The sequence below is a fragment of the Camponotus floridanus genome, unplaced genomic scaffold (assembly GCF_003227725.1).
Source record: "Camponotus floridanus strain SB8 unplaced genomic scaffold, Cflo_v7.5 scaffold11, whole genome shotgun sequence".
Classification (NCBI taxonomy): Eukaryota; Metazoa; Arthropoda; class Insecta; order Hymenoptera; family Formicidae; genus Camponotus; species Camponotus floridanus.
Window position 1 is genome coordinate 2846262 of NW_020229226.1, and position 16604 is coordinate 2862865.

Consider the following 16604-nt stretch of genomic DNA (forward strand, 5'->3'; position numbering starts at 1 on the left):
TTCCATTGGTTGCAAATTTATAAGTTAGACGAAATCGGTATTTGCCTCGAAATAACACGTCTCAGTTTTCGTCACGTTTACGAATCGTTCAATCGCACAAATTAAATAGTATCGCGTAGATTGATAATTTTTAAAGAATAATATATATATATATATATCGAGAGAGAGAGAGAGAGAGAGACAGAGAGAGAGATAATACGATAATACGCGAAGCGTTCAAGGTATGCGTAGTGACTGAATGCCGCCGCGGGAATATCAACAAGGGTAACCGCGTAATGTAAACATTAGAGAGCGCGCTACAATTCTATATACCCAAACATAAAAATTCCAAAATAATAGTGGCAGTATACGCCGCGAAACCAAACGATTGACATCGTGTCGCAAAATATTTTACGCGTTATCAAATTTATGTGGATTATTTCATTTTCTTTATATTTTACATTAATTATTAATAAACATTTAATGTATTATGACTTCTTATAATACTCGGGTCGTGTTTTAAATCCGAAAATGATGGATTATAAAATTAACATCATGATGATATCTCGCAGAAAACGACGACGTGATATGTGAAATTGTTTTTGATCGAGTGATTTGAGAAGATTGTGATATATCAATCGTTAAATAATAGATACATATTTTGTGGGACTCTTACATGTTCGAAATATACTGCGCGTGTAAATTTGACGAATTGCTTAATTCTCGTATAATATTCTGCGCAATAACAATAAAATTATTAATATGATTTTTGACTTTTGATCGTTAATCAGGTACAAAACAGATTCCGAATCAATCGTTATAATAGTGTTTACTTAACGTATTATTATATCTAATTATGAATTTTGACACGTTTGTCAACCGGGTAATAAAAAGTCAGTTTGTGATTCTCTTTAAAACACTTTACGTGATTTATTACATCGAAATATATCATATAAACAGTCAGCGAATCGTTAGTTCTTCCGGGAAATATGTGAATATTAATATCGGGAGTGTCGTGCAAAGTATCGCGCGATTGTCGTATTCTCATAATTAATAAGTGCGCAATCGTTATTAATTATGTTTTCGCGAGTGAGTGTCATCAAGAAGCAGCAACGAATGGATAAGAGGAAGAGAAATCCAGAGGAACACCAAGGGAACAACAATCTCAAGGTATGCAATTTATAACTTATTTATTTCATTATTATTACTTGTAAATTAATTATTTACTTGTAATATTTTATTTTATAATTACATTGTGTAATATAATGTATTGGGGTGGGGAGTGATATGGAAAGTTTTTCATAGCCAAATTTGTATATATAAATTTTTTTATTTCATATATAGAAGAAATAGAACACATAGAAAAAAATGAAAAAAATTCAAAGAAATCAATATATAAAAAATATTCTAGAATTTATTTAAAAAAGTACTTGAAATATTTCAATATTTCAAATGTCGCTTTAATAGAATAGAATCTGTAATAGAGTTAAAGTTTTACGTCTTTGTCTTTTAAAAATTAAATATTATATAAGAGAGACAGGGAGAGAAAGAGAGAGAGAAAGAGAGCAATAGAAAATATATATCTTTTATAACAGATTTTGATTTATTTAACGTAAAAAAATAATCAGTAAATAAATCCGTTTATATCGCAGTTTTATTCTAATTTTTTATAGTCTATCTATTTATCGTAAATAAAAATATTGAAACTAGAATACAATAAAAATAAAAAAAACTTATTGGACATGTTTAAAGTTATTTTATAACAATGTCCATTTCTACGTTATACTATACTACGGATCTCTGGTTTGTTTTTTGAATCGGCTTATAATTCGAACGCAAAAGTAGATCCGCGGGCTGATATTTCCGTGCTAGCCAGTTTACTGCCGGAGGGGGTTCGCGTGATCCTGGACGTATCCTAGCTCGACTAGTCAACCCCTCGAAGGGGCTCTGTTTCGAGGAGATCGAGGATGCTCGAGGATACACGGAGGCCCTATCCTGAAATCCGGGACACGCGAGCCTCGCGGGAAATTCTTGGTTTTATATCCGAGCTCTCTGCTTCTCGGTAAAGCAACTCGTAGCCACGAGCGTCGTATTCTCCTCTCGTGTCTCGTTCCTATCCAACCTCTCGCTTCTATCAATGGGGATCTTTGTTCGATACATTTAGGCTCATTAATTCCAAGTCGAAAGTTTTTATTGTAAATCACCTGCTCGCGTTAAAAAAAATAATTTAAATGAAAAGTGATTGAAATGATGAATGTGCAATGATTGATTGGATCTCTTGAACTTGTATTTTTTTATTTAATACAAGATTTTATTAGAACATAATTAAAGGCAGAAAGTTTAACCTGTTCTTGCATTATATAATTATAAATTCATATAACGTTTAATATTTTATGAAATTGTCTGCAAGGATGGAAATATTGATCCTAAATAATGAAGTTTACATTCGTTTTTTCAGTCAAACGACCCTCGTAAAGTCACAAGTAAAAATGCAAGAGATTTAGATTCTTTTACGTTATTTCGTGATTATATAAGCTATAATCAATCATGTCGTGAGAAATCAGCACGCCGTCTGATTATATGATACACGCGAATTGCGCGTATTCTTGCAATTAAGTGGGCACATTGATTACTGCATAGTAATTAAGAACCTAGTATAATCAGAATTGCATAGGTCAGACATTTAAACAAGGTATAAGATAAATTGAGTAATTATATTCACATTATAAGCATCAGCATCATCGCATAGTTCCATCTATATCAGCTTCAGTCGCGACCCATTAATTTTATTTATAAGGCACGATAACTTCAAAATTTTTGCATACTTTGAAACGTTACTCCGTTCTCGATACGTGCTAATATATCGCAGACGATGGAAAATATGAAACGGTGAGAACGAATAATGTTCCATTTGCACGTAAACAAAGTCAGTGCGCATGTAATGTACACAGAGAAAAATGTATATTGTATTCAAGTAAATATTATTTATTTTAGGTGTATCATAAGTTTGTATATCCGCAAATATATCATAAGTTTACCACAAGCATTAAATTTAATTGAATATATTATGAATATATATTCAATATATTACTAAAACTTACTAAAATTCAGAATATATAATTAATATATTATTGAATATATATTCTAAATTTTAGTAAGTCAATATATTATTGAATATATATTCTGAATTTTAGTAAGTGCAGTATTTTAGTCAAGAATATTAAATTAAAACAAAAATTTGATTACTACAAGAGTTGACGTAAAATAAGTTTGATTTTTCTTTGATACAACTTTACAATATTCTTGAAGAGAAAATAAATTTTTCTTTTGAGTTCATGATAATGAGATTTTCTAACACTTGTGATGAGTATATATTTTAAGATTATTATCAAGAATATATTCTTTGTTGAAGAAAACTATTACTTAAAAAACGAAAAATAAACTGAGTAATCTTTTTGAGTCGCTTTTTTTGGCAGTAAAATGATATTTTTCTCTGTGTATACGATTAGCGGGGCGAGATATCAAAATATCGTTGAAATCTTACGAGAGACCCGGATGCTCGTGACAATGCGATCCGAGTCATATCAGACTTGGAAATGCAACACGATGATCGGAGGCGAACGTTACGGGGTAAACTTTGGCGGCATTGTAGCGAGCCGAGTGTGATGATAACACGTCTGGCGGTGCTACCGTCGTAACTTCGCCCATCGTGTTACAATGCGCGGAAGGGCATGATCGGTGGAGAGTACAAAGGTAGCGGGGCGCGCGTGGAGGGTGCGGAGTAGAGCAACCCCTCGAGGGGACACCGGCCGTCCGGCCGCGCGGTGATGTGTGACGTGGCCTGACACGATGTCGGATCCCGGTGGTCGTGTTGGGTACGTCGCGGTCGTACATGATGTATATGGTGCGCGGGAATAGGGGCGGAGCGGAGACAGATGGGCGTGCGGAGGATCCCTTTGAGGCTGCCGCGCGCGGCGCCAGTGCCTCTGCGCCCTGGAAGTTGCTCTTCTTCTTCTATCTCACCTTGTATCCCTTGCCTTCCCCTCCCCCCCTTGCCACCCGTCTTCCCTGCCGTCCCGTGCCCCTCGCCACGCCTGGACGGAGCTTCGCTTCTACGGCTACGCAATCAAGCCCAGAAGAAGTCGAAGAGCGCCCTCAATCCTTGCCCTGGCGCCACTCTCCAACACCGTCTAAATCATCTCCTTTCTACCGGTGTGAAACAAAAAAATTTTCCTCGAGAGCGAAGCTGCGAATTGTCTGCGATTCATGAAAATTCGATTCACGCTTCTCGTAACTTTTGCGCACTGAACAGTCTCCGTGCTGATCATACGTAATGGACTGTCGGGAGAATTTTCTCTCGAAAATGTTGCAAACAACTAGTGACGTTGTACCCTCTGTACTCGAGTGTACTCGTATATCGACTCTATAAATAATAGCATTAATGCGGAAACTTAGAATGAAAATTATTCCATAGGAAAAGAAAAATGATATAAAGAGCCGTAGCAAGAAGTATTCATACGAATTGAAGATTTTGATGAATGAGGAATCTCTCTCCTCTCGTTTTAAAGTATGAAATCTTATTCGCGCTTCGTTATAATTAATGGATTTTTAAGTGGCCAATTTATCAGTATCGCCAGAAGCGAGAATTGAGGTTCGCCGCGGTAAAATAGCGAATTGTGCAAGATCATGCGGTAACAATCGATCGAACGCATCGTTACGAAGGACTTTACGCCCGACTTCCCGGCTCGTTCCTAAGCCTTACAGCTTACTTAGCAGAGTGGGGTAACGGCGTTTAGCCTCCTGACTAATGAACCTGCGGGACCCGAGCACCCGGCAGATTGCCTGAGTTTCGTTTAAACTCCCGTGGAAAGGGTCAACCAGAGAGCTGAGGAAGATGGATGCGGTGATGCTTGGATTATAACGTCGCATTTGAGTATGATCTTCTTTCGACATGACTTTCACATCGCTAATCTAGAAAAAAACGGAGATATTTAGAATTATTACGCAAATATTACGTAATATGATTATTATAATTCTATATCACGCGCAAAAAAGTCACATCATGCGTAAATATCGCGCTTCTTGTTGTATGAAGGAAAGTTAGCGGTGATCATGATGGTCTTTGACCCGAATCGAATCCTTCTCGGAAATTAAAAAAAATAAATCCAAGTCGAGAGATGTCTTATAATTAATCAGGATCTAATTCTATACATTAAAAAAATTATAGCACGTGAAAGGTTTATCTCTTCCACCATCAAAGCGTCGAGAAATCATATCTTTTCTATTTCTATATAAGAGATGATTGCCTTCTCAATCTTTTACAGAAATAGATATTTTATCGCTTTGTTAAAAATTTAAAAGTTAAATTAAAAATTTAATTTAACAAGTTAAAGCCGATAAAAAAATACCAACATGTACTACACAAATATTCTCTCGCATAAAATATTTTTTCTTTTGCAAAAGTTTTTATTCGACACAATTGATGATGTACGGAAAGTGATGTTAGAAAACGTCACGTTCGAGAAGTTGCGCTTTTTATAAAACTGATAAATTTACAAGGAAATCTCTTTGGTGCGTCAGACGTCTTGATTGATTGGACAGTAACTAATGAACCGCGGTTAATTGCGCGCAGTAATATTCGCCAACAAAAACCAAGCAAAGCATACATAGCTGACCCGTGACTTCCCTAAGATCACAGGACTCCCCACGCCGCTTCCTGGCCACGACCTTCCGCCCGACCTTCCCGATGCCTCCCGCTAATTATTTCGGCTACCCTCTCATCGACTCCGTTTCTGTCTCTTCCGACTGATTCTTCTTTGTTCTCTTGATCTATCTCCTTTGGCGCCCGGCATTCATCTACAGCAAATCTCGATTGTCTTCGCGTATTGATTAAATCTATAAAGTAGTAAGATACGATCCGTTAATCTACAAATTTCAAGATTAAAAAAAAAGATTTATTTAATAACCGCGTGTTTGAGAGAAAGATGAAAAATTATTTAATTTATTATTTATTTTATTATCTTATTTAATTTATCTTACTTTATTTATTATTTAATTTATTATCTTTGCGGCTGATAAAATCATATCAGGTCATTATAGAAAGACACACGTTAAATAAATTATAAATTTCAGCATGTAACGTAGAAATTTCGAGATAAATTTCTACATTACTATGGCTTCTTAAAACAATACGCGGTGATAATATAACTGACGTTAACGGGGATTGTACAAATTTATTGTGGCAAGTATGGGGGGCGCCATATAACGACGTACAGTCACGTTTGCGGCGATTGAGAGGCGAGGGACTTTTATTAGATCAGCAATAAACACCGGCCCCCAGGGTCCTCTGTCGAATATAAACGCCGCCGAAACAGGATTCGCCCACTGACTTCTAGAAATCCCTTCTGGCATCAGACTAGAAAGCAAAGGGGCCAATTACGTTGCGAGGGGGATGAGTGCCGTGTCAATTCTGGTTAGAGACGACGGTATTAATCCTCCACCGAGTCTTTTTAACCCTACAATCCACCGCGACGAATCCTCACGTTCTTCCTTTCTTCGGAAAGGACCACATCTAATTCAAGTAAAAAAGAATCGATAATATGCCGAACTAGACGAAACCGACATAATTTTATTGGCAAACAAACATGAAACCGACGAAAAAAATGATCTGGCTATAATATATGCTTGCATTTAACAAGACATTATATAATTATTAATAATTATAGCTAGTGAAATATTAAAATTAATAAAATGATATAAAAATAATATAAAATTTTTTTTTGTAGAGAGAGTTCGCACTTTGTTTTTAATTATTTTCTTAATATTTTTATATGTAATCATATTTTTTTAACTCTATTATAAAGATGTAACTAATGAAAAATGTTTTATACTTTAACCGAAACTTATCAATATAATTTATAATGTTTATAAATAATAATACTCTCTTATACATTTATTGGGATTATGAATCAAACTCTGTAGTCGTAGTAATTACGTGATTTAAATATTTTTTATAAACATTATCGACAATTTCGTTATAAACATCATTCTTTATGTTCTACATATTTTTTTTAATAAGACAGTATGCTTTCTCTTTAACAAACAAAGATATAACAAAGTCGTCGGCAAAACGGATACATTGTAAGTTAACAACCCTCTTGTAGAAAAAAAGTTAGACATGCTTGCAATAATTTTGTACGTGAAATTGTGCAATATCTGCCATATAAAAATATGTCGATCGCGATTCTGGTTGCGCATGATTATAAATATAAGTGAAGAAAATATGTAAAATATCCGCGTAAAAGTAATCTCTCCTTTCGATTGTTCCCGTATCAGCGAGGAGAGAATCCAAAGAGACCTTAAAAATTGGACGATGACGATCGTAACTCGTCCGCCCTCATCATCGCGTATCGCTAATTCGCGTAAGATCGATCTGGTTCTCGCTCTTATGGCTCGCCGATGGCGTGACAGCCGGCTAGGCAGATGCGTGGCAACGAGTTGACATCGAGCGCTGCGGGCTAGCGTGGCTAGAGTTGCTCCTCGCAAACACGCACCCTGGCATTCTGGCGGAGCAAGGGGGCGCGAATAAAAACAAAAAGAGGAAACGAGAAAGAGAGAGAGAAAGAGAGAGATGACGCGAGAACAAAGAGAGAAGGAGAGAGATGAGGGGAGCTGGCGAGAGAGAGGCAGTGAAAAAATATAAAAGAAAAAAAAAACAGAGAGGCTCGCCGAGAGACTCAGACGTGCGCGTGCGCTCGTGCACGCACAACACGGCCCGTCGCGGCGCAGGCACGCACGCACACTGGCCGGTTTTCTCGTTGCCTATACCCTGGGCCTGATGCGCGACGACGGCCCTCGTCGTCTACTACGACACATAGAATAGTAATGAGGGACAGAGATACAAGGCGGGTCTTCCCGCCGCCACGGGGGAAACCGAGCCGGCCGCGCGTCGTCACGCGAGAACGCAACCAGCTGACGTTCTCTCTCGCTACTCCCCTGCCTTCTCCCTCGCACTCTCTCCTCTCTCGCATCATCTAGTCTTCTTTCTCTCATGCCTGCATTCTCCTTTTCCTCCTTTACCTCGCCAACTCTTTTGCGCGCATATTTCGATGTTTTCTCTTTTCCCCTTCTGATTATTTGTGTGTGCCGCATCATTCTCTCTCTCTCTCTGTCTTCATCCTCTTGAACAACGATATATAATTATAGAATTGACGATAGCGTCAATAAGATAAAATTAGAAAAAATGTCCCTAATTTTAAAATGATAGATCAATTGCGAGGATTTAATTTTCCGATTTTATCATTCTTTAGAGATACAAATATGTTTAATATAACTTTAACAAAAGCAACGAACAGTGAAGCGATAAATATAGCTACATTATAAACACATGGGAATATATAAAAAATTATGATATAATTATTATATACGGTCTCCTGAATTTTCTAATATTCTATTTTCTTTTTCCGACGTCTTTTTATACGACTTCGATTTCTTCCTTTACATATTCCCGCGTTGCGTCCTTCGATGATTTTACCCGCCTTCTTGTCTCCTTCCTCTCTCATCATCCATACACCTCGACGGTGATCGTGAACCACCCCTTTTGCAAGAAACCGAGAAACTCCTCGTACAGAGTTTCTTGCTCAATTCCACCCATGTACCCTTCGTGCGAACACTAAGTTCCTTTTATCAACAGTCCATCACGATCGTTTGAGAACTCCAGGTGTTCGTCGCATACATTCGCAATGTCGTGCGTGCGAGCGAGGCCTTTGTGGAAAGTCGCGGAAATTGCGGGCACTCGTGAGATTCGATTAGGTATAAGAAAGAGAATGGGAAACGCATTTATTTCCCCTGCTTCTGGTAGTGATATTAGCTATTTTTATAATAGTGAATCAACAAACATCTTTCGACTTTTCTCCTACGACTATAAATTGCTTTCGAATCAGACGGTGCGACAAAAAGTGCGACATTCGATTTTGACGCATTAAAAGGAAAACAACATCAAATAATTGATATATACGGGTAAAAGTAACTTATACCTTCATTTTTTTCGCATTTAAATATGAGTTCTTTCCTTATTCATTTTAATCGTGCGTATTTTGATTACTATGAATATGTAATATTGTAATTATTAAATATAAGAAAATAATTCTTTGTTAAAATTTTGAAATAATATATCTAATAATTCTAACGATGGAATAACTTTTTTTATATACATATAATGCATATAGTACTGCAAATAAAATTACTTGATGTTTTTTTTTTTTTCGATTATTTGATGTTTTCGACAAGATTCTTTTTGTGATGTTTTATTTAAGAGCACTCTTTTTCCTCGAATTGAAAATTAATATTTTTTTTCGAGAAAGAAGAAAGCGGCGCTAAAAAAATTGCTCTCTTTTATTATAAATATACAAGAAAAATGCGCCTAAGAATGTCGCGCGATCGCACCGCGGATTGCACGCGACTGTTGCGTTTTTTTGCTTCTGACGACCCTTCTGTTATATTTTTCACGCGTGCAAATTGCTGTCTTCTCCATTTCAAAGCTTCACCCTTTTTACGCAGCTCTCAAACGATTATACCTCAAAGTCCCATTGGAGCAAAATTCTCTTCTCGTATGATTGTCGTCGCGTGAAAAATCTATAACATGTGTGATAAAAAAAAAAAGTCGCTTTCCATTTCGCACCTTCGTGAACAGAAAAAACTTAGTCATTTGCCACCTCAAATTGTCTCGGGAATTAAGTGCGATAATTACCGTGTAATAGTAATTTTTAATGCGTTCTGATGACATGCTCCTGATCTTTGCAACATGCTTTTAATTTTCGTTAACGCATGCATGTGTACAATGTTTCAATTCACCAATTTACCGTCACTTTAACATTCTTACTATATCATTACGCGCATTTAATTTTACAACGTGTAATAAATGTTAAATATTTTACTCGTGATAATTTCATGATAAAAATCGCCTATTAATGTGCACTACATATATATACATATTGTATAATTGCGCGCTACACTTTAACTCATTCAGACCCTATGTACACAATTATGCACAAAAACTTTAAAATCATTTGAAATAGTTATTTTTTAGAATTAATTTCCCTGCGATCTCTCGGTAGAAAAAAGATATATATATATATATCTCGAAAAAAAAATACATATATATATATATATATATATATATATATATATATATCGTCCTTTTAAACCCTTAGCATCAATAAAAATTAATTCAATAATGTTTTACATTACAGAAAAAATTCAGGTCTGAATGGGTTAAATATACATATTAAATATATATCTAAAACTAGTTCCTATTAGCACTTGTTGAAACAATTATAGTACATTTACAGGAAGTATATACCGTATATACATATATACAAACGTTTACAAATACGATCATTGTGACACGCATGACCATTAAAGAGCAAGTAGAGCTCACGTAGAAACGTCGACTTTCAATCAAATCCGAAAAGACCGAATATCCGCCGGCGCTCGCAGTCTCTCATTGAAGGAGCTCCCGGTAGAGAACTCGCCACACCCCTCGCGGTCGCGTCGTTCCCTCCCTTCCTTCCCTTCGTGTGCATCGCGGCATTCTTTTGTTTCGGGCGTTCATTCAAGCGAGGGCAACTACCTTAAAAGTTAGTTTTTCTTCCTCGTCTGCCTCAGGAAAAGACGAAGGGATGTATGGGAATAGAAGAACCAAGTAGACAAACGGTCGCACTTAATTATATGGGGGCGATTGTACGGGTATTGTAGGGACCCCGTCGGGCGACACTTCGATGCTTATTTTCCTGGCCAATTTGAAAATGCACGCGTCAAAAATTAGATACCTGGTGCTTTTGTGAAAATTAAAGCATCGGCTATTATTATACTCTAACGTAATAACGCGTTTCTTTCATCAATGAATTAAATTGGATTTTACTCATTCATTCGTAAGAGAGAAAGTTATACTATTTATCACATTTTCAATATAATATTTTTATTCATCATATCGTGGAGTAATAAGTTATTTTTAGCATATTAATTTAATCTATTGTAGTAAAAGACGTTAAATAATTTTTAGTCTATAAGAAAAAAAGTATAAAAAAACAAACATAATTCATTACTCGCTATTGCACTTTGCATTAAAAACTGATCGTGGAAAATGATTTTCTTTTCATAATAGATTGGAAATATTATTATTAATATATTTATTAAAAATTGTTATAAATCACTAGAAAAAATTTCAGTAAATTAAATTATCAATTTACACGATCAAACATGATTAAATTGTGACGAATTTTCTTCACCTTCAATAAATGTTAAAATTTTCTTTAATATATACAATTTCCACATAAGCATTCATAATCCTATAGTCATTATTCGGTATCTTATTTCGCGAATCCTCTCCCGATACACGATAATCAATTTCACTACAATGGCGGGCAATTCGGCTTCTCCACAGCATCTCTCGCTCCACGTCGCTAGTAGCCCCATTCATCCGTCCTGAAGGAGCCGCGTCCTCGCCCTCTCGTTTTTCTCGTCGTGGCTCCTCGCTATCCCCTTTGCACGTCCACCTCCCCTTCGGTGTCTTTTTCTTCCTCCTCAGAGGTACTCGTGAAAGTCTCTTTGTTCGAACGACGGCCCGTCCTCGTTCGTCTCGTAAGTCGCCGACTCCTCGAAGGCTTTTGACTCTCGTGATCGAACGACTCACCGTGAGACTCACGAATTCGCTGTCTCTCCCGCCTTTCTAACGTTGCGTTCCTCCGAGCTGTTGCTGCGTGATGCACTTTTCTCAGGATATAAATATACGGTTTTACATTTAAGAAAGACAATTAATCTTGATGTGATCAATTTTGAAAATTTATTACATGTATAAATATTTATGATTTTTCAATTATAATATAACTATAATATTACAATATATAATATTACAATATAATATAATTATAATCATTTCGTTAAAAAATGTCTAAAAGAATTTTTTTTAAATAGTGACTGAAAATGTTTTTCTATGTTAATAACAAAAATTGTAATTCAAATACAAACATAATTTTGGGTATTACTAGAATCATATTACATATATATTTACTTTCAACACATCGATATTTTCTTGTAAAGTTACATGTATGTAAAATAAAACTAATCTTTTTCCGGAAGACTTTAATAACAATAACATTAAACTCTTTAAGGTCGCCAGTAAATAAAATAAAAGAAGTAATTAAAAACGACCACACTGGCAAATTTTATTAAAGTGAATCACGACGTTTCGACCATGGTTTTGGTCCTTTTCGAGTGAAAATAATTTAGTTAACTATTCAGTCTTTCTCTGTGTGTTGATGGAGACGTTGACATGATAATCTTGACGAAGTGATTTCCTTATTTCTCACGATAGAATAGTTAACTAAATAATTTTCACTCGAAAAGGACCAAAACCATGGTCGAAACGTCGTGATTCACTTTAATAAAATTTGCCAGTATGGTCGTTTTTTATTACTTCTTTTAATAACAATCATCGAAAAACGATCACTCTGACATCTTCTCGCATTTCGCCATTTTTTCTTAAAGTTAATGGTACATTTCATTTGAAAAACTACGATATTTTTTTTCTCTCTCTATTACTATGTCATTAAAAATTCAATATCTGAAACTCTAATGAGAAGTATGTTTTTGCAATCCTATACATCTGATCTATAATTTCGAGATCCGCATAAGCGGATTTATATACATATGTGTATTCGTAAATCATCGGCGATATAATGGATTAATGGAATCGATTTCGCGACAATCCTTAAAGTGTTTTCAGCAAAGTGATAGAGGCGCGGTAGATAGATTTCGTGGTCCGCGCACTAAAAATAAAGAATGTTTTCGGAGACGTTAAGAGGAACGGTAATACCGTGTGTAGAACACAATGTTTGCGGGCAACGCCCACCTATACTCGCTCTGGCTTTTACTGCCGGGCAGTAAAGTACGAAAATTACGATCCGAGCTTGTCACTGCTTCGGGCATCTCGAGAAACTCGAAGACCTGCTGCTCTCGCGCTCTCTGTCTTACTTCCTTCTCTGTTTTTTCCACATGTCATACGCGTTGTGTAGATACCTTAAGCACCGATCACGTGGATATTAGACGTTGTTAGATATCATGGAAAATGCGTGATGCATATGAGCAAAGTGCAATGCGATACGCGATACGCGCAAAAATATTAAATTGTACAACGCCTGGTAATGAAAGCTTTTCACAGAATGCATGTCCTCATTAATAGTATTTTGTTTAATGAAATATAAAAAAAGCTGTTAATGATACATGTGTAAATTATTAAATAATTTTCAAAAAGTATACCTATAGCAAATTTTAATAAGATATATAATAATAAGGAGATATAGTAAACTTAAACAATTGTAAAATAAAAATTTTGAATGGCAACCAACAGCAACTTGCCGCGTGACAATAATATGTAGCTTCTGTATCGTCTAAATGTATTATTTCTCGCGCTCGGAATACCCTCTGTACTTAAAACGTGACAAGTATTCAAGCCGTCATTAACAGGCACATATAGGATGGTGAAAAAAGAACGCAAAAGTGCGGTATAAGCGGCGCACCGATCGACAGTCACGGAATCTGCGAAACTACGCGAGCGGGAGAAAGTTCTCGCGAGATGCAAGCGCAATTACAGCGAGTGATAAAAGTGCCACTTAGCACTATAATCTGCGAATATTTTTGCGTCCTTTTGATTTGACAGAGAAACGACGGGCAACGAGAAATCGAAATGCCACTTTGCGTCGCAATTTATCCATTCGTTTCCACACCGCGGTATTATTTCTTTTTTCTTTTACGTGTAAACTACTTGTGTAAACTACTTGAGTTACGAACGCTTCTCTTTTTTCTCTCTGTCTCGCATTATGTGAAAAACAATTTTTGACGCCACGTAAAATATCGCGAATTCGGGGCAACAAGGTAGAATATATTTCCTTCGTTTATTTATTAATGTCTTGTTAAATCTGTAGATCTTTTAAATATCCCCCTCATCAAATTCTTAAAATAAAATCAATCTTATTTTGTTACATATTTTAATATTAACAAATTGCTATTTTAAATTCTAAAATAAAGTTAAATTAACACAAAAATGGTTTAGATAATTTTACCGCGTAAATAATAAATCAGCTGTTTCCTACCCGCATCGAAAACACCCTGAATAAGCGCAAGTACTTGAATTCACTATCGATTAAAATCAACCATTTTATCCAAGAGACCAGATGCATATTTTTTAAAGCGTGCATCTTTGCGCGACGACGAATCATCCGCTTTAGGAAGACTCCGGCAAAGAGAAAACAACATTGGCGGGTACCGCCAACGCGGTCTTCTCATCGTCTAATTGAATGGCATTTTATTTAGCACAGTTCCCCGCACTCTGGATAGCCGCCATTTACCTCAATTACGTAATTCACCGTACACAACCGACCGCGCAGCTATCCACCATAGGCATCGCATGGGTGATGGCGCAGCCGATGGTAGTGGTGGTGGTGCGGTGATGGTGGTGGCGGTCGACTGATGACACGTGTTTGCGCTACTGCCGCCATGCAATTAGCCTCCAATGTAATTTCGCGCCTGTAAGAGCGTGCCACGCTCTTTTGGCCTAGTGCCGTTCCCGCGGGCGCATCGGTACACCGGTATTACGAAGAGGGAAGTGATTTTGTCGAGGACACGTAAGGAAATTCGAGCCTCGTGCCATTCTTGGTATTTTCGTGTCCGGCGCACTTTTGCATATCGCACGTATCGCGCCGCAACGTCACGTATTTGCATTTCAAAGATTTAAAAGTCGTCTTCAAAATTAACACACTTTCTCGTTTTAAATAATATTTGTCATGCCAAATTTTGAAAAAAAAAAAAAAAAGAAAAATTAAACCACGTAGAGTGTAAAATGAAAGTGGCAAATATGAGTGCTTATACTAAAATAGCGTGAATAGATATGCATAGAGGAAAAAAAATATCAATATTTATATATCGTGTGTCTTTCCTATTCAAACATATTATTTCATGAGGGATATTACCGCGGAATAGTTTTCATGTAAGCGTACAATTGTAGTTGCATGCAACAAACCTATAGATATTTCAAATTTGATCATAAAACTCTCCGCTATATCTAAAGGGCTGTTATCATGTAACAAAATAGAGTTTTGCGTATACTTTATTCTCGTAGATTAAAAGTTTTATGTCACTCAATATATCTTCGTGTTTTCTATTTTCGTTTATAATTTTGCAATTTTATTTCTTCAATAATCGGTAAAAATAGATCGGTTAAAATTATTGATAATTATTGCATATAAGCTAAAGTTATATATGCATTTTTCGAAATATCGGAAAAATACGTCATCTTCAGTATGACGTGGACAATTATTTATCGATAAAATTGTGTAATTAATATCGCGTTTTCCTGAGCGTATCGAAAATGAGTGCTCGCGTAATTAAAGCATCGAGTCCGTACACCGACGAAACGTGACGCAATGTTAATAGACGTGGTATTATCTAGCGACTAATATCATTGTAGACGATAACTACGCTCAAGACAGTAATTGTGCTCGCTCTGACTGATTAAGTGTAATTATAATCCAGAAAGAAATGTCTCTAGGTCACTGTGCTAGGATGACAATCAACGAGTTCCTGTTTCAATTGTCCCGCGTCATATATATTTCTAAAGTTTTACCGAAATCTCAGAGACAGATTTACTCCGCGTGTTGTGGAAACAATTTTTATTACATTTATTAGAATGTGAATAAAATTTATATTTAATATTAATAATATAAAATAAAGAGAATAAAATAGTTAAATATTTTCAAATTTGAATTAATAACATCGACGTATATAATTTTGTTGAAATTAAATTTAATCTATACGCACAACATAGTTTTTACAAATAAGATCAAAAGCACGATATTAATTAATATAAAAAGGAGAAAGAATGACTGCAATAAAAATTCATTAGCCAAAGTATATCAATTTTCATAGAAAATGTCGCTCTCACTCATTTATCATGAATCATTCGTAAAAAAACCTTCAATCAAACGATGCATAATGAAGACTTATTTATCATTCATCATTTAATTACGAATGTTAAAGAGATGATAGAATGATATATCCACTAATGAAAAAATTTAATTAAATTAATTACACTGATACGTATTACACGGTATTGATAGTCAATGAGTGCATAAGTACAGACGGTTGAGGCTACTCATGAACAAGATCTAATCTATCTCTGCTCGTTCACCCGATTCCTAGATACTATCAGTAAAGAGTCTATCTCATTACAAACTGCACTTCATACTAAAGTTAAATATTCTCACTACCGCTGCATACATTTACGACGCCAAATTGTCCAAGAAATTCAATCACAAGATTAATGGAATGCAATATGAATAATTTTTTGTTATGACCGAGTGTTATTTTTATATTGTTTATCTAAAGTTTTCATCGTACTCTTGTTATAATTTTATATTATATAAATAACTAATATAAATAAATTGTGATATATAAAAGTAAAGTTCCAGTTGCTGGATCATTTGAAAGTTAAAAATATAAAATAAATGACACAATAATATTTTCTTCCGGTTTTTATTTATATGCAAATTTATAAATCATAGCGTCAATCG

General features: G+C 35.6%; 1 protein-coding gene across 6 annotated transcripts in view; it reads left to right on the top strand.

Moving 5' to 3' along the window:
• Window positions 1-886: 886 nt before the first annotated feature.
• The window catches only part of LOC105255594 (homeotic protein distal-less), a 103352-nt gene continuing 87634 nt past the window's right edge, over window positions 887-16604 (top strand). For 3 of the 6 annotated variants that reach the window (XM_025412727.1, XM_025412731.1, XM_025412738.1), the window contains exon 1: window positions 889-1149. The gene's annotated coding sequence lies outside the window, so the exon portion shown is untranslated. Of the gene's footprint in view, window positions 1150-16604 lie in introns of all 6 variants that reach the window. The other 3 variants (XM_025412729.1, XM_025412735.1, XM_011264970.3) reach the window with 3 other exon arrangements.